The sequence below is a fragment of the Rhipicephalus sanguineus genome, chromosome 1, assembly GCF_013339695.2.
Source record: "Rhipicephalus sanguineus isolate Rsan-2018 chromosome 1, BIME_Rsan_1.4, whole genome shotgun sequence".
NCBI lineage: Eukaryota > Metazoa > Arthropoda > Arachnida > Ixodida > Ixodidae > Rhipicephalus > Rhipicephalus sanguineus.
This window is the reverse complement of record NC_051176.1, coordinates 183,789,611-183,809,224: the sequence shown is the minus strand read 5'-3', so window position 1 is coordinate 183,809,224 and position 19,614 is coordinate 183,789,611.

The following is a 19,614-nucleotide window of genomic DNA, read 5'->3' as shown; positions in this document are numbered from 1 at the left end:
CTGGCGGCCGTTTCGCTAGCTTGATATACACCAAAATTGGTACCTCACGACGTGACTGTGTGACGAACACAAATAAGAGGAGTTAACATGAAAATCATGACACACATGTCATGTACAGCATGACTTTCTTTCTTTTTGTTAATCGTGCGAACGCGCAGCACGCGCGCCCTGTGAATCCAGGCGCACGGGTACACAACTGAATGCCGCTTCTTTTATGTTTGCTCACGCAAACTGCCAAAGGATGAAGGGACTGTACCGTGTTTTCTGAAAAGCATTAGGACGTACAAACCTCCCGACGAATCTTCCTCGTTTTACGCGTTCACATATCTAAGCGTATACGATTGCTCTCGCATTCCGGCCCTGTCAAAATGCTGCAGTTAATTGAACCTGCGGCTTTACGCTCATGATACCTTTCTTACTGCTGCTTTATATTTCTGTACAGTTCTCCGTAGGCTCAAAAGCCACTCCTATGTCTTGTACTGAGATCTTTGTAAGAAATGCAACATTTTACGTATAGCTACAAAACACCCCAATGACAACCACCATACCGTGCTCGAACATGCCTAATTAGTTGAGTGGCAGCGCAGCTTCACGAAAATGTAGCTAACTGGTTGTGGTAAACAGGGGGGGGGGGGGGCGTTTCGGTCACATCTTCAAACCTTCAATGTTTCAATTTATGCGCCGTTTATAGATGCGATGCATCTGGAGCGTTGTTCGCCTGCACTTGACGAGATAGCACACGGATTATTAACGCCATCGAGCAACTAGACTTTGGTTAGCTATGGTCATCGATGAAACGCGAGCACTTTGATTCGCGCAAGACTCCAGGACGTCTGCTGCAACACGGCAACGCGTAAGCGCTTTAGCAGACGCCCGGAACTGGAAGCTGAGATGCAGCGAAAATACATTCGCTATCATCGTATACCCTCGATGCTAGACGCTTCGCGTGCAGCCTTGCTATCACCTGCGCGCACTTCTTTCTTTCCTTGTCGCTTAATCGGCTTTCGCGTTGCCTCCTTGCCCTCAAAAGTGGCGAGTAAGTTAAATTCGTACCATTGCTATCGTAATCCCTGGAGATACGAGAATTCTTGGCTAAGAAATTGCGTAGGCAAGAGAAAGCTTTGCGAATTCGGCCCCAGGGCCCGTATTCACAAAAACGTCTTACGCTAAAGATTTTCGTAACAGAATATGTCGACCAATCGCGATGTGGGACATAGCATTAGCGAAGCCGGCTGACCAATGTGGAAACTCGCTTACGCAAGAGAAGTTTTGTGAATTCGGTCCCTGTATCCTAGCAGGAATCGAACCCAAGCATTCTGCATGGCAGTGAGGTATTGTACCACCGAGCCCCGCCAGGTCTCGAAACTCCTTTGGAAAAAAGCCCTATATGCAGGCGTAATGTCCGTGCAACGTCAATCTTGGTTGCAGTGCTGGCTATCTGATTTTATAACAAAGCAATAAACATTACATATGTACTCTTATGATACAGGCGTAATGTCGGGTTAACGTCAGTTGTGGTTGCAGAGTTGGCTCCGCTTTTATAGCAGTCTAATAAATATTACATTTGTATTCCTATAATTCAGCAAGCTATATTCAAGCGTTGCACGAACCCGGAGGAATAGCTAACGAATGATATTCACATCATCACACCGTAGCGTGCACTTCGTTTCGATTATACTGAAGTCTGTGCTCTAATGTGAGTGCTGACGTTACGTCAGACCAGAACTTACCCTTTAAACGCCAGTGTATTCGATGTTCCTGGTAAGACCACGATGTGCACACAACAACTACACTTACAAAGACGATCCACCTCGATACGCTTGGCTCAAAGCCGAAAAATGCAGCATAGACAATTACTCGCCGACTGCTTCGCCTGTAACCGATTCCCACAAGGCGCGGGATCTGGCGAATTTTTTTTTATTATTCTCTTCCAACTTATATAAAAGGCCATACTCTATGTGAAATACCAAACGCGCCGGTTACAGCTAATTGTATCATGCGTGGATCAATTATGGCTGTCAGTATACGAGAATACTGGCTTGCCAGCAAGATTTCGCATCTAACGCACACGCCGCAATGTCATGCGAGTTTTAAACAGGCATGACTGCAGCCCTTTGAAACAAAGCAGCTTGTCTAAATAGACCGGAATACGCGAAACCTTTAGCAACGGGAAGCAGGCCGGAAAATGCGAAAACCTTAGTTGCAGGAAGCTCTACTATTCCATCTCATTGCAAGTTTTATGCTGATCTCTACGAGTAAAAGGGATGGCGAAAATTTGTGGAAAATATACTTTCTGTTCTGCTTGACGTGTACTGCATGCAGTACACGATGGGTTGGATTGAGACGAATGGCGCCATACACGTGGCTCATTCTGGATTCCCCGAAGCGCCTGCGTCTCTCGCGCTACGACGTGACTTCCACAAATCCGCGTCTTCCAAGTGCAGTGCACAGTTGCCTTCGTAGGCGTCAAAATTTGTTGCCGTAATATGTGAGGCACAAGTTCTCAAAGCCCGTCTCACTTATTTTAATTTTTTTTAGTGTCACAGCTTTTGTACTCAAAGACGTTTGCCCTGATACTATGCCGAAAGTTAATCACATACGCTCTTCCTATCAGATCCCGGCTTGATGCATGGTTGCGGCAGAGTTCCTCCACATATTCGCACGAAAGTGTGCACCGGCTATTGTTAAAGCAACATGTGCGGAGTAATTTACGCGTATCAAACTACTGATGGAACACTTGCTTTTCACATGTGTCTTCCCTACTTTGGCGCAACTTGCTCCTGTCTCCTCGTGTTTCGCGGCATTCATTCTTCATGTCCTTTGTTTAGCCTTTCTTCCTTTGTCATTTTCCTCTTCGCACTCTTTCCTAGTTCATTAATCACGCCCCGGCTGTTCGGAGACCTTGCGAGAGACCACCACATCTCGTCGTTTGAGGAGAAAAAGAACAGTGCGTGGTCAAATCAATGACAGAACACCCGCTGTGCAGCTGCGTACGGCCTTCGAAGAGACGGCGGCGAGATTCATCATGAATGCCACGCCATAAATCCTGACCACAACACTGCAATTAACTCCAGGCTGCTCAAAAACGGAAAATGAAAAAAGAATGAAACGGATTTTCCGCGAAGATTACAGCTTGCATGCGGGAGAATTCTTTGTCGCTGGATGGCACACGCCAACGTGTCGACATCTTCGTAGAATAGAAAGCATCGAATAAAGCTCAATTGATTCCTGTTACTCTCCCTAGGACGCTTATGGGAGCTAACGCTTTACAGTATTCGGCTTCCTTCTTAGAATTTCTTGAATGATATATGCACCTTAGCTGGGCTGCTTTCACTGTCTTATGTTCGTATCCAGTCAGCGCCTCGCGCCCACACATCAACATACCAAAGCAAACATGGACATCCACACTACCCAGTTACAGTGTACGAAAGAGGTCAACCCTTTGCTAAACAACGTGATGCGGTAATCGTCTGCACCATTAGACAGCTTTAGTAAACCTTTGTTCTTAAACGCAAACAGCTTTGCTGGACATTCGAGCTATTTGCGCCTCCGCGGCACCTCTGCGGACGCAGGCTGCCACTGGAAATGACTGGCAGCCTGCTTCGGTATATAGCTGCTGCGGACGCCCAACTAGAACTGTTTACGATGCGTGTCCCTTCAAGACGTTTAGTTTAGCGTATGGGAACGTTAAACGTAATAAAAACCAAACGGCAGCTAATCGTGCAGCTATAGCGTTTCACTAACTTTCATCCTTTCATCCACATAAGCTTTGCTGTTTTGAAGTACTAATTTGTACGAATCCACATGCGCGCGCTGCTATTGTTATCTATTTATGTATGTGTTACTTCAGTAACTAAACTAAACGATGGATGTTAGCACTGTGTTCATATGCTTTTCCGTCCTGTGTTCTTTAGTGCGCTCAAAATGTCATAATGGATTAAACAACATTCCCAAGCATCAGCTCTATTTCACCCGCTCCCTCAAATTCCGGTGTCGAGCCCCAGCTTCTTGTTCTGAGCGGAAGCGATGCTATGCTTCCAGTCCGTTGTTTACTTTCATGTTTGTAGCGTTCGAAAGCCCCTCCATACAAATCGTTACAGTGGAAATGTGTACGGAGGGGCTTTATATTATTCTACTTGCTTGCTATATATTTAAACTCTGTAAAGCACTTCCGTTCACTCGTATCCACTGTTGTGGTCGCCGCTTCGCGTCAGTCAGCGACGGGCCGTGCCACCCACGTTTAACGTCGTTGGTTCCAACACGGCGGAAATCTCGCATGCGGAACTAATCTGCAGGAAGTGGAATATCGGTCACTGAATTGGGGTGGGAGGGGACGGCGGCGCAACCCAAAGTTTGGTGCTATATACTCCCCCCCCCCCCCCCCCCAAAAAAAAAGGCGGTGGTGGTGAGGATGCAGGCGGTCAGTCCTGGCTACATCCTCACTGTGCAGGGTGTGAATTATTCGATGGCGTTTCGTCTAGTGACAACAGTGTCTTTGTGACATCTCGCTTCAATGGTTTTTTCTGCGATTTCAGCCCAACACAAACGTTTGCGCGCCAATAACTATGGGTTATACGGTCTTTAATATAACCAATAAATATTTCTGAGCTTGCGTTAGCAAGGGTATATAGCTTCTCGCTCACTCGCTTCTCTTTTTTATTGCGATAGCAATTATATGCGCACTCTCGGCGGATTTTTGCCGTCGCCGTGATGTCCCGGATATGTATATGTATGTATATATGAATAAAAGCCAAGAAAAAAAATAAAAGAAAAAAATCGATGTGCTCGCCTAGGGTTTCGAACCTGCGACGCTTCGCCACGCATCGCGCTCTATTAGACCATCGCGCTCTATCGCGCCATGCCTCATTCGCTCTCCAGGATACCCACGGCAGAATACAAACGCACGCGGCGTTGGCCGAAACACATGGGCCGCCAAACGTGGCGAAATTAAAGTTATGCGAGACGCGGGCCATGCTGCATCGTTGCCCGCACTGCGTTTGCGTCGTATCGCTGGCAACCCACGCTAGTTTTCCATTTTGGGGTTGTAGCGCCAGGCCACTCGTGGCCAGTCAGTGCAGGGAAAAAGAACAGCGTCCCGTGGCTCGTGGTGGCTCGAGCTAGTGGGAACACGTTGGTTCTTGTAGGCTTATGCCACGGGAGGGAAGAAGCGAGGACAGCTGAACCAGAATGACAGTATATATATATACACTGTGAACCAGAATTCTGAGGATAAAATTACAGCCCAAACGCACGAGACACCCACGAAGAAAAGAAACGTACGACACAAGCGCTGACTAACAACTGCTTTATTCTTTCATATGCCAATGCATATATAAGCCCAAGGTAACGTTACCGCACATGCGCACACAACAATAGCTCTAAAGCAAAACGTGTAACAAGCATGATAGTGTATTAGATGCGCGAAGACATTAAATCATATTCAGATGGGTGTAGGGAGTAAGAAGTAAAGAAGAAGTAAGAAGGACAAAGAAGACATTCCAATTTCTTGCTATCGCATTCATTGCTTCGCCCTTGAGGCGAAACTGTGACTTTTTTTTTTTTCGTCAGGAGTCAATTTTCCAGCACGCTCGGCTTATTACGGCTGCTCAAGCAGACTATACGCTGATTCCATGCACGTGCAAGCGCCTGTCGCTTGCGATTCTTACTTTCTTGAACCCAATTGAACCACTGTTTTCGGTGATTTTCTATAGACGATTTTCTCGTGGACGCCGCCATGTTGCTTAGCGGGAAGCGCTGTATCTAATCTGGCAACCCACTGGCTTGCGCAAATGCGCAAAAACTCGCATTTGCATGGCCACGCGCATTCCGGGCCGTCCTGCGCACACCGGCACGCGCAATTTGAGCCGTTTCCACACACCAGAAAGACGGAAAATGCGAGTTTCCACACCCTAGAAAGGAGGAAAACGCGAGTTGCCAGACCACTCCTCCTCGCCCTGTGAAAACGGTCTATATTCTAAGCATTATTCAGGGGTCTTGATAGTATATCGTGTGTGATAGAAATGCTTTTTTTTAACACGAAAGTGTTTTATGCCGGGGTCCACCACGGCTCTGCTGACGCATTTCCGTCACGGATATGACGTTATAAAATATAAAGACTAACATATGGCAAAGAAAAAACTAGAAGAAAAAGTTCCGTCACCTGCAATCGAACTTGCGACCTCTCGATCCCCAGCACGCAGCGCGAAGCGACTCCGCCACAAACGGCATATTCTTCGCCGTACTAACGGCGTGCTATTTATATACACCACTTGTCAGCGGCGGTACTCAGAGATCTGGGTACATCAGCGTGTTTTCGTTATCACTAGCGAGATGGCGCGAGGGCCTCGAAGAGCGCGCTTTAAATGTCGTCGCCCCCCCGCGTTGAGATGAGCGTGTGTCTGTACAGGGAGTGGTCGCTCCTGCGCGGCGCGCTTATCTTGTACGTCTTGCGCTCTCACCGCAAGTTTTCGTTGAAGTTACAGAGAGCACGAAGGTCATTTCGCTCACCGCAGCGGCCTCTTTTGCGAAAGGAGCGCGATGCTCACAAACGAATAAGGTAGAACTGTGACAGTTCGCGCTCATCCTTTGTCTACTTGTGCGTTCGTTTCGTGCGTCCTCCTTTGTATTTGACCTGCGCGCTTTAACTGTCGAGCTGTGACAGTTGTTTGTTCGCGCTCATCCTGTGTATGTTCGTTCCGTGCGCCCTTTCTGCTTGAGCAATGCGTCGGAAGTTTCGAGCTGCTTGCCGTTCTTCGCGTGACATTACAACTTGTCAGACACGTTTTACTTTCGTGTTATACCGATTCCTATGACAGAGGGATCAGCCATGTTTTTTTCTTCTTATTTCTTCTTTTTTTTCTGCACCGACGTAATGGGCATTTGTTTTCTCGGTTGCATAGGTGCGCATGCATAAATGTGTGCATGCGCAAATGTGTGTTGCAAGCGGCCATCGCAAAGATCGCCAGCTACCGCCTCATTAGAAACGAGGAAGGAGGGAAAGGGAAGGGCAGGAGGTTTTTGGCTCACGCGGCAGGCATCTTTCTATAGGAGGCATTGGCCGAGCAGACGGCAGCGTCGAAAAAAAAAGAACATGGCTGCCCCCATCGACGCTGATGCCCTCCGCCTCGAGTTTATCACGTCGTAATAATATATCTGGGGTTAACGTCCCAAAACCAAGACATGATTATCAGAGACGCCGTAGTGGAGGGCTCCGGAAATTTCGACCACCTGGGATCTTTAACGTGCACCTAAATCTAAGTACACGGGCCTCAAGCATTTTCGCCTCCATCGAAAATGCAGCCGCCGCGGCCGGGATTTGATCCCGCGACCTGCGGGTCAGCAGCCGAGCGCCATAACCACTAGACCACCGCGGCGGGGCTTATCACGTCGTCGTCGTGCGCTGTGTGGCCCGTAAGTTCCAAACTGATGCTTGTGTTTGCCTTAAATTACGTCCTGACGCTTCGACAGCGATGTATTCGTGACTACATGCGCTTTTTCCATGACCCGTTATGAAATTTTCGGCGCGTTACGCTTAGCAGGCGTGCCTAAACAAACAGCTTATCTCGCAATAACGACAGAATGTACCTGATGCTTTGCCCTCGTCATGAGATGGCACAAAGCAATGGCTCGTTTTGCCATTTCTCTCTTGCTGTAAAGCGCTTTGGGCGAGTAGCAAGCGCAAGTTCGGATCAAAAGCGGGCGGTCACGTCTGCATGGGCGCTGCCATGTTGATTTGTAGCCACAGTTATCGCCGGCACTGATGCAACAATAAAGAAATAAGGTGTAAATGCGATGAAGAATAAACATATTACTTATTGATGTGAAAGCAGCACGTGCTAAACAAGGCCATATGTCTCAACCTTGCGAATTGTAACGTAATTATATCTGGAGCTATGTTTTGCTGTGAAAACATGTGGCTTGCTTACAACCCGTAGCTTTGGCAGTGCTGAACGGTAGGGGTGAGATGGAGTATAGAAGTCGACCACGGCAACCCCAGACATACCCGCAGGCTCCTTGCCAATAGCAGGGGAGTCTTCTTTCAGTGCAGGCTAAATGGGGATGTACGAGGGGCGTTCAATAAAGATTTCCCCTGACCCACTTCCTCTGGACGGAGAGCAACGAAACTTCGCAGATTTATTAGTCCTTCTCTACATAGGTGCCACCCCAGGACACACACTTCCCCCATCTTTTTATGCAACTGTAAACACCTCGCTTGTAGAAGTCGACAGGTTCCTGCAAAATCTATGTTGTAACTTCAGAAATCAGAGTCTCATCATCTGGAAAATGCTTGCTCTTCAAATATGACTTCAATGTTGGAACGAGGTGGAAGTCCGACGGTGCGAAGTCGGGTGAATAAGGGGAATGCGGTAGAATTTCAAAGCCGCAGGAGCGTGCTTCCGTGTGGGCAACATGTGAGTTGTGAACTGGGGTATTGTCTCGCAGAAGGCGGACGCCTTTGGTGAGCATGCTACGTCTTTTGTTTTTGATGGTCTCTCGCAATTACCCCAGCAGTGAAGCATAGTATGCCCCAGTAATCGTGGCACCCTTTGCTAGGAAATCCATCAAGACTACTCCGTGCTGGTCCCAAAAGACTGTGAGCATGACCTTGCCCGCCGAGGGCTGGGTGCGTGCCTTCTTTGGAGGCGGTGAGTCCAAGTGCTTCAATTGCATCGACTGGACTTTAGTCTCTGGATCATAGGGATGGACCCAGCATTCATCCTGTGTAATCAGTTTGTTGAAAAGTCCTGCTGGTTTCCATGGCACATGGTCAAAAGGGCCTGGGAGCATTCGACTCGTTCCTGCTTTTGGAAAGGTGTGAGCAGCCGGCGAACCCCGCGATTGGATACCTTACGCATATGAAGATGGTCCTGAATGATTTTTTTCCATGGACATCACACTAATCTTGACATGTTGGGCTTGGTCTCTAACGCTAACGCGGCTATTTTTCAAAATTGCGGCCTCCAATTGCTGGATGGTGTGTTCATCGACAGCGGAGTGGGGTCGCCCTGCAATCGGAGCCGCTTCCACGGAAATCAGACCGTATTTGAATTGGCGATGCCAGTTATTCACTGCATCATATGATAGGGAATCCTCCCCATAAACTTCTTTTATCTCATCGAACGTCTCCCTTGGAGTGCGGCCTTTCAAGTACGGGAACTTGACGGCTGCTCTGTATTCCACTGCATCCATTATCACACCTCACACCACTTCAGCACCTCTAAAAGAAAGACCGTTATTATTTTAGAGTTGCAAATTGGCACGTGACCTACAGTGACTTATGTCATTACACATGCGCAGTTTTAGCATCCTGCAATAAATGGAAGTCAGTCAGGGGAAATCTTTATTGAACGCCCCTCGTACTACAGAGTCGCTGTTGGCTCTACATGTTGCGCGGATACGCTCCATGGTGAGCTACTCCTTGTCTTTGCAGCCTAAGTCATTTTCTCACCGACTGGAAATCTGAAGGAGGGTAGCGAATTGGGCGAGTTGGAGTTTGATGGTCCAACAGGGTAGTACCTTTCCATAATTTTAGCACTATTGCCATTTTTGACGTTATATACAGCAGTATTACTAAAATAAGTGGCAAGCAGTTGTATGACTTGCATTATTTGCTGTGAAAAGGCCCCCGCTGGAATCCTGCGCTGACGTGCTATGCAGTGAAGGCGAGGCAAAGGAAAACTTCGGATGACCTTGTGTTTGTTGAGTTAGAAATTTTTTTTCTCGCTTAAAGCAAAAACTACTCTTTTAAAACTTCATGTACGTCATACCCACAAAGCTACTACACAACGATCCAAAAGTCATATTTTACTTGGACCGCTACATTGTGAAAATGAAGCCGCAATATGGCTCAAAACACCATTTTCCCCAAATTTGTCACAATATTGTGGCAACGTTTCTTCTTCTTTCGATCCCGCAGTATTTTTATCACTTACTACAGGAACCTACAAGCCCTCAATGTGCACATATTACTCGCTTAAAAATCGGTTCTCTTTCTAAGAAACGCTAAACATGCAGCATCTTGCGACTTTTCGTCAAGGCCAAGAATAATGAAAGTTGAAATCAAAAATGAATAAACTATCATAGTCATGAAAGAGCAGCGCCTTGAAATTAAGAAAAAAATTGTTTCGTAGTAACGGCTAAAACCAGTAATTTTAAATAAATTGTTATGTATAGGCGCTCCCACAATAATTCGGAACGCCGAGCATGCAGCCGCCCGCCGGCGGAGCGCACCGGCGGATAAATGCACGCACGGTGTGCGCATGCGCGGCCTCCCTAGCGAGCTAGTTTCGCTCCCTAGTGCATCTAGACTGGCGTTGTCTTGCACCAAAAGGGTAGCGCTAGGTGCTCTTTAGCATTATCACAAGGTGGGCTGTACGGACCAGGCCCTGTATCATACTGCCCACCGCAGTCTATAAACATAAAGGCTCATGCTGTTGATAACGTGCATTTTTCTGTGCCATTTTGCTGGATAATGTGCATCCGCCAAGCGGCGTCGAGGGGCGAAATCGAGAGAGCAACAGGAAAGGGCACGGCGAGCGCGGCGGCGATGACGCAGCACCACCGTGATTCGGCTACTCGCGGGCTCTCTCCGCCTCAAGCCATTAGATGGCGCACCGCTCAACGGACCGACGACCGAACATTTTCTGGCCGCTTAGGCGCGCGCAGTGTCAACACCTGAATATTCTTACACCGTGTTCCAAATATATTCGTATCTCCTTATCAATCTGGCCACGGATATGTTCACGGTTGCATCAGATGAAACCACCGTCCTTTGCGAGCGCTAGTCACAGTCGCCTACCGGAAATAATCTGATCAAATAATAAATATGAAGCAAAGTAGCAAAAGGAAAGTGTCATCCAAGCACACGAACACGCACGACGGCTCTTCTCCAACGCGCGTGCATGCGCACACGCGGCTTCTCACAGACACCACCCATCCAGCGCCCTTTATCAAAACGCTAAGGGACACACATGGCACCGTTTTGTAGCAACACAACGCGAATCTAGGTGCAATACGGAGCAACGTTTGCTTGCTAGGGAGACCGCGCACGCGCAGACCATAGTACTACTTTTCTGCGCGCTTACTCCGCCGGCGCGCTGCTGCGTGTCCGGCGTTCCGAATTATTCTGAGAGCGCCTGTTACGACACAGTTTCACTTCCATGCCCCAAGTTCGAAGCGCCCTCTAGGCAACACAATTTTTTTTCCCGAAATATATCGCCTCAATAACTACTTCTGACATTCACACATACCAGCCCAACTTATTTCAGCATGATCGGTACCTGGTACACTTGATATGGAATCACCATATATATATATATATATGATATATATATATATGATATATATATATATATATATATATATATATATATATATATAGATATATATATATATATATATATATATATATATATATATTGTCTGTTAGTGCGTGTCTGTTGTACACATGTGCTTGCCACCTGCCAAACTGACTACACCCGCCGCAGGGTTCCAGTGGTTATGGTGTTCCACTGCTCACCTGAAGGTCGCGGGATCTAATCCCGACCGCGGCGGCCGCATGGATGGAGGCAAAATGCAAGAGGCCCTTGGGCTTAGATTTAGGCGCAGGTGAATGAACCCCAGGTGGTGGAAATTTCAGGAGCCCCCCACTACAGCGTCTCTCAGAATCGTATCGCGGTTTTGGGGCGTAAAAGCCCAACAATTGCTATTACTTTGTGCTATACAGAGCTCCTGTATTGTTTCGATCTACTAAACAGACACCGGCAAATATGTTGGCACCGCGCTGAGGTACAATGCTTGCTCCCACATAACGCCGACCTGCGTTCAAATCACCGTAAGGTACTTTCGAATTCTTCTTTTCTTCAGCTCTCATCTTTTTATAGAGCCGCCAGGTTTTTGTTTGCCGATAGTTACCGACTCATGGTATTAAGACCAGATGCAAGCACCGCCCGCTGAAAAGGGGCCAAGGTTTCCGCAAAATAGAAAATATGAATTTAATCACGTCTGTTTTGCTACATATTCGCTGTCCATGCGTTGTTATGGCGTGCTCGCAGGCACAGTTTCTCAAGGCGTTTCGAAAAGTGGTATTTCTGAATGCCACCCGACTTTTTTTTCCTTATTAGAAAAAAATCTCAAACTGTCACGGAAGAGGCGAAACTTCACTGCGCAGCTTGCTTGCACGCGGGGTAGCAATGCCTCAATTTCACTACGTCATAAAACCTACATCCATGTCATAGGGTCCATTTATGCGGCGGGGACTTATAAAATCCTCGACACGCTCTAAAGTTTTGTCATCTGATGCTTGGTGACAAGAACACGTTGTCTTCGTATTTATTTATTTATTTATGTTATTTATTTATTTATTTATTATTTATTTATTTCTTATTTATTCATTTATTTATTTATTTATCGTTCAGCAGCTTCAGCTCCACGGTAGCTTTTGAAGCCACGTATGCATCCTTTGACCACTACAATGAGGTGACAGCAATTTCCCGGCTGCATCTCACGTGCCCTTATTAAGTTATATTAAATGTGTTCTATCAAATTTCGCGTGACTGATCAAATTACATGGGTAGCCATTTTCTATTTATTCTTGCTTCACCGCTCTCCTCGCAGAATTTATTCGTTTTCTGCAGTGTTTACTTGTACTCGATAGTCGGAGAACTATCTGTGTGATCAGCCGCGAATGCTGAATCCAAGGTTCGCCACGTAATGTGAACAAGTCCGAGCGATAATTAATTATTCGACTCGTTCGCTTAATATGTGCACTCGCTATTGTGTCAAAAGTCCTCCGTGAATGGTATAAGGGAACAAACTGAGAGAGTAGAAAGACTAGACGGGGAGATGGGTATAAGGATGTTTGTATCTCGTACTCGTATGAATATTCATGCCGAGTGCGACCTTGATTGATCCTTTCTTTCCGAGTTGGGTGCATACTGCCGTGGTCTAGATAACCAATAAGGACGCAAGCGTTTCTGACATTGCTTTGCTCATCAGTGCCCTTGAATCTAATTTTCCGTCGTCCAAGTTTTTTTTTCTCTCGTACAACTGACGAAGAGTTACCTACAGTGAAAATACTGCATTAAAAGCAACATTTGAGAGTGTCCGGTGTGCTTCGCACTCGCGCGTAAAGGAGTTGAAAAGGAAAAAGAAGAGGTTGCAGATCCGCACGCTCTCTGCAAATCGGCTAAAATGAAACTTTCATTGGCGTTTGCAAAGAAACGTTGTTCGTTGTTAACGACAATTTACAAATACAAAGCAGACGATCTAGTTAAATGTATCTTAACCGGGAAATGTCTATGTTTACGCAAAGGTGTGGCGGCCCGTGTATGCGATGTCAGGCACAACAAGAAAATGATGATGATGGAATGACGGCTACAATATGTACGATGATTATATGACGAAATTCGATGACAGTGGCGACACGACGCCATGACGACGAGTGTCTAGGGCGATGACGCATTGACGACTGAAGTGACAAAAATATTAAAGATGGGTTAGAGGTTCTGGACTAATAACCATAGTATGACGATGGAGGCACGACGACAATCGATAACTGTACTTAAATGGCAATAGAACGACAACGACGGAACGATAAAAGTTACCTTATTTAACAGGCCATAATTCCGCAGACTGGTACGCAGTCTGTGGAGTTGTGGCATCACTCCTACGTAACAAAATATGTGTAAAGCGTCCTATAAGGAAAAAAAGAAACGTGCCGACGAATATTTTAAAACAATAGTAATTGCCAAATAATATTCTGCCATGCTTCGGAACGCTCGCTGTCGCCACCACTGTGCTCCCCCTTCTGTGCTCAGAGCGAAACTCCCGCTGTGCACAAAAACGGAGGTAGACTCGAGCGAAATTAGACAGCTGCGCGCACTCGTCATGTACAGAATGGACTGCGTCTGGGTCGTGTGTATACTTTACGTGTGTGCTAAAAGAATCATCCGCTTCTCTTTGTGTGTTCACGTAGCAAGCTCTTTTTGCTTTTGCTACCCGTTGAACTTTATCTGCCTCATCATATAGCTGACGCTACGCACATTCTAATGTATTTATTGTTAATTTTTACCGAGGTTAATTCCCTCACTAATTTGTTTCATGTATGTTAGTGCGTATGTTGTTGTTGTTCTTTTTTTTTTCTTTCACGCCAGAGCTTTATTTATCTATATCGCGTTGCTTGGGTAGCTGGAGAGGTGGCGTTTCCGCACGAAAAGCTGGCGGAAATGATAAAAACGAGAATAGCGAGGAAGGAGGTACAGATGTGGGAGAGGTAACGGGGCTTCCACCTTACTCCTTGGCTCAGGCAACGGCAGAATCGCACTGTGATCCCGCCGATTCTACACCGAATGACGCATGTCTAATCAGAATGCACCCGATAGAGTTTGCCCTAAATCACCTGATGGCATAGAGATATACGGCTGGGTCACGCATGTTATCGCTGTCTGACAATTTTCCAGGGCGGTTTGCGCCGCAACTTTTTTTTCCCCCTTCTCGTTGTCATGTCATCACATAACTCATGTGAACACCTACTACGCCGCCGCGTCAAGTCGATGTACAGCGTTGCTTGCAGCACAGCTGCCACCTTCAGCGTTCATCGACATCTCTGCGAAAGGTTATTTTTCTTTTTCTTTCTGTTTTTTACCTTAGTTACATAGAAAAGCTTTCGATGGTATATATTCGGAATCGAACCGGCCAAATTGCGCTCCTCTGAACTGCCTCTTTCTTCCTCTACGTCGCCGCACCTTGTTGTGCGTTTTTCAGTACCTGCACTATACGCTGTCGTCGTTTGTCTTCGTCGCCGCCGCATCGTCGCCGTACTGCAGTCGTCCATCATCGCCCCAGTGCAGCCCAAGGCATGGCAGCTGTTCGCTGGGATGTGTAGCTGCTGTTGCGACAAACTCCCAGTTTCCATCTGTGTGTGTTACGAACTTCCGCTGTCATTTCGCTCGTAATTCTCTCTTTTTGCACGGCAACTCCATACTTTTTGTTCTAACCTGTCACGAACGAGTTTCGTTCGTAGTATCACCGAATGAGCTGTGTGTATGCCCCGTGCTCAGGGATCAAATCGTCAGGGGCGTAGCCAGAAATTTTTTTTTTTTGGGGGGGAGGGGTTTAACTATGCTATATGTATGTTCGTGCGTGCGTTTGTATGTGCGCGTGTATATATACGCAAGCAAAACTGAAAAATTTCGGGAGGGGGGGGGGGGGTTGAACCCCTCCCCCCCGGCTACGCCCCTGCAAAACGTTATACACAGAGTGTATGATTGCCGGCACAGCCGAGCATTGATCCGTGACGCGTGAACCGAAGTGATCATGATCATGAACCGGCACGCGCTCTCTTCGTCCTCTTTTTCCTCTTATGCTTCGCTCCCAGAACACGCGCCCCGATTTGCCCAGCGTGGGAGGCAATAACTCTGATGGGCGAGAGAACGAGAAGAGAGAGACAAAGAAGGAAAGAGAAAAATGCTTTTCGAGGCGGGGCTCGAACCCATGTACCCACGAGAAAGAAAAATAGAAGGAGCAAGAAAGACGAAGAAATAGACAGAGAGAGAGAAATAAATAAATAGAAATAAACCGAGAAAAAATACATAGAAAAAACAGAGAGCAGAGAGAAAAAGAAAGAATGAGAGAAAGAAAGAACTAAAGAGAAACCAAGCAGGCTGCCCAGCTCCGCACTCCTTTCAGGTTTGGCACCACTAATGCTTGGCACCGTTGCTCTTCGCTCTACAGGGCGTGGTCGCCTTTGTGCTCTTATCTCGAGGAAAGAAGGGGGCGACCGGGGGGGTGGAGCGGGGAGTTGTATGTCTTGTGCTTTCCCGCGATGACCGCGCTGAAGTCACAGAGCGTACGAAGGCCACTTCGCTTGCTGCAGCGGCCGCGTTTGCGAAAGGAGCGCGCTGTTCAAACTAGAGGTGTGCACGGGCTCCGGGTAGCCCGAAAGCCCGAGCCCGACCCGGCCCGCGGGCCGGGCTCGGGCGGGCCGACGTATTTTCACCTCGGGCCCGGGCCGGGCTCGGGCTACTTGGAGTTTTATCGGGCCGGGCTCGGGCCCGGCGCAAAGCCCGACTCAAGCCCGAAATATAGAGAATGAGCAGGAATTGTTTTCCAGCACGCATACAGCGCCTTTTCCGCGACCGCCCTTCACAGCTTTTCCTTTCCATTCGCTACTTTAAACAACAGGGGAGCAGGTAAAGCACTGCCTCTGTTGCACTCCGACAAACAGCGAAGTAACACCACCTGAGCTAGTGACGGCGCCACGCGACTGTTCGCGTTAGATTTAAGGCCAAATCCCATATGAGTGAAAATGCACGCGACAGCGACGAGCGACCCGACGTATATCGCCTTCGTGCAAGCTGACGCTTGCATGGGCATACCCCATACACGTGACGGCTTTGGCGAGCGAACTCCATTGTTGCTGGCATGAGGCCGTATACTTGTATAGCAAAAGCGCCGCACTTCGTTGAAGCCGGAATCGATGGACTGCTTGCTGTTTTTGCTCGACAATTTGTAATGTGTGTATTATAGACTGTTATTCGCGTGTCGTTTGATCATATTTGATATGCTCAACAAAGTGCCAAATTACCGGAAAACGATGCTTTCTTTTCGCAGCGAACCTTCAAAAAGCCGGGTCGGGCCGGGCCGGGCCCGGGATTGTGTTTTCGTACGTCGGGCCAGGCCCTTTGCCGTCGGGCTCGGGCGGGCCTGCGACAAAGTCAGCGGGCCCGGGCCGGGCTCGGGCTCGGAAATACGGCCCGTGCACAGCTCTAGTTCAAACAGAAATAAGTAACAACTGTGACAGTTCGCGCTCGTCCTCTGTGTACCTGTTCGTTCGTTTCGTGCATCCTGCTTTGTGTTTCAGCAGTGCGCTTCAAGTGTCGAGCTGTGACGCATGATAGTTCGCGCTCGTCCTGTGTGCGTTCTTTTCGTGCGTCCTTTGGGCTCGAGCGACGCGCTGGCAATTTCGAGCTGCTTTCCGTTCTTCGCGTTACATTCCAATTTATTGCTTTCGCATTCATTGCTTCGCCGTTGCTGCGAAACTGTGACTTTTTTCTATGTATTTTTTCTCTGTTTATCCCTATTTCTTTATTTCTATCTACTTCTTTGTCTTTCTTGCACTTTCTAACTTTCTTTCTCTTTCTTCCTCTTTCTTTCTATTTTTCTTCTCTCTCTATTTCTTTCTCTTTCTTTTATTCTTTATCTTTATTTTTCTGCCGTTCTTTCTCTCTATTCCTCGCCCTCTCCTTCTTTCCATGCTATGCTTTATTCTCTCCTTTCCCTCCTCTTCACCCTCAGTTCCCTTCGCCATCCACTTGCTATACTACACTATTGGCGGCGAGGAGTTACGGAGTCGCCCTCTATCGGGAGTGCCTCGATTGCGTGCTAGGCAGGATGCCGCCGGCGCGTGCCCTATAGGTTTTGCTGTCGGCGCTCTACAAAATCACCTCGCGGAAGCCCTCCGGCACATTTCTGCAAGTACTTTCGAAAAGAAATATGTTCTTTCCTGTCAAAAGAGTAATTTGCGACGAACAGAAAGCACAAGATTGTCTACAGTCGCTGTCTCTCTGCAGAAAACCGACCACCGCTTCACGCGGTCACCGCGTTGGAGACCCCTGAACCGGCTTCTTGCGTGAAAGGTAGTCACTCGCTGAGAGCAAAATATGTGAAATATTTCGTTAGAGTAGACTGTCTGTATAACCAAACGGAGCATAACAGAAAGAAGCCTCAAGCCAGCGATCGCACGGGTTCGCGACGACTGACGGTGCCTCTGCATGTATGAGCGTCTGCATGTAGGTTCGTACTGATGGTTTCGCTTTTGCTACGAGCGCGTTTTGGCACCGCGCTGTGAACTTTAGGCCGCAAAATATGAGAATTTGAGAGCATACAAACAACTACTGTTGCGCGGACGCTATCAGAGCAGTTCAAGAACAATTTCCTTACAACTGCGGCTTCGGTGCGCATGGCAACGTTGTGATCTGCCGTCCCGACGATTCAGTGTTTTTTTTTTTCGGTCTAAATTCAGGTACGTTTCAATGTCATTTGACAAGTTGTCTCGCACTGCGTATTGATCGGTCTTCTCAGCGGGCAAATGCCGCTGCTTCTGTTTCTTTATTCAGTGCATTCGTTTCGTTTGGTGCTCACACAAAACGTGAGCAAGTGCGACGCCTTTTTTTTTTTTTAATGCTCCTTAATTATCGTTCCGTTTCCATTCCAGTGAACTTGCCGCTCTCTGTCATCAACAAATTCGTAGACCAAAGCTTCACCACTTCGGGATTGCTGGTGGAAGGAGAACCAGTCTACGAGATCGAGCATGTAGTAGCATGCGACGCCTAGGAAAAGAGAGAAAATACAGTAACGTTTGCCGGACTTGTTCTGCATACGTCGGCTGTGAACTAGGACACACATGAACTTGAAATAGCGGTGAATAAAATAGAAGGTACTGCAGCAACCAGCAGCCGCAAAACAGGATAGTAATTATTTGGCGAGTACCCCAGCAATTTTGGCAGCAGTGTCGTGTCTAACGCCAACAGGGTGGCATCTTTCCCACGTAAATAAATGAAGCTCCAAAAAAATACATGGGGTTGGCCGGTGGGCCAATCACGGAGGCAATGCAAAATTTATGTAGCTTATGAAGCAATGCATGCCTCATCAAATGGGAAGGTTCCCGTCGACGTCCCGCGTCGGCGGCGTTAACACGAGCGATGCAAAAAACAATCGTCACGTGATGGTGTCACCAATGACATCATCATGACGTCACAGAGTGCCGATATATGTAGCGTCATTATGACGTCACATAATGTGACGTCACATGATGACGTATTCACACGTCATTGTCGCTTTGCATTGCCTCCGTGATCGGTCACGGAGGCCGTGCAAAACCGCGTTAGGTGCAGAACGCTTTTGGAGGAGGGTGCGGAAAAATCAGTACATCGACTGACAAGAAGATGGCTTTCGCCTTCTAGTCATCTCTAACGAATGCATAGGGGACCCTGTGCGTTTTTTAATTCAACGTATCTAAACAATGACTTGCGCATCTGCAGCCGATTTTGTGGACGCTGAGCACGGGGCCGACGATCAAGAGGTTGCATTGGAGGGTTCTGAGATGGCATCGCACGCGGTAAAAGGTAGCGCTTTTACCATCCTGTGGCAGATAAGCATCATTTGCCGGCGGAAAGCGCGCGCGAGCCATCGTCTCAGTGCGTGCTGTCTGCTACTCACCGAACATCGCAGGCCCGACGCAGTAACAAAAGTCTTCGTCGCGGAAGCGCTTGTTGCACACAAGACTCGTAGCGGATGGCTACTTGCCGGTTCTTAGCTTTACAACCCATGCTTCACGCTGTTTCTTGTCCCGCGGTTACCAGTGCAGGCTGACACTGGGCTCCTTTGCGTAAGCGCGGCACTGCGGCACCGAGCGGTAGAGCCCCATGTTCGTCGCCTTCGGAGGCAGCCACTCTATTACAATGGTTTCAACTGAGTAGAAAATGAGAGAAAACTTCCGAATTTGAGCAGACCGCAGCGCATGTGAGACTTGAAACGCGTTTTCAAAGCACGCGGAAGTGTGCCACAAGCAGCCGACGCGGCCGCTGAGACCACGTGATCCTGCCAAGCACGTCA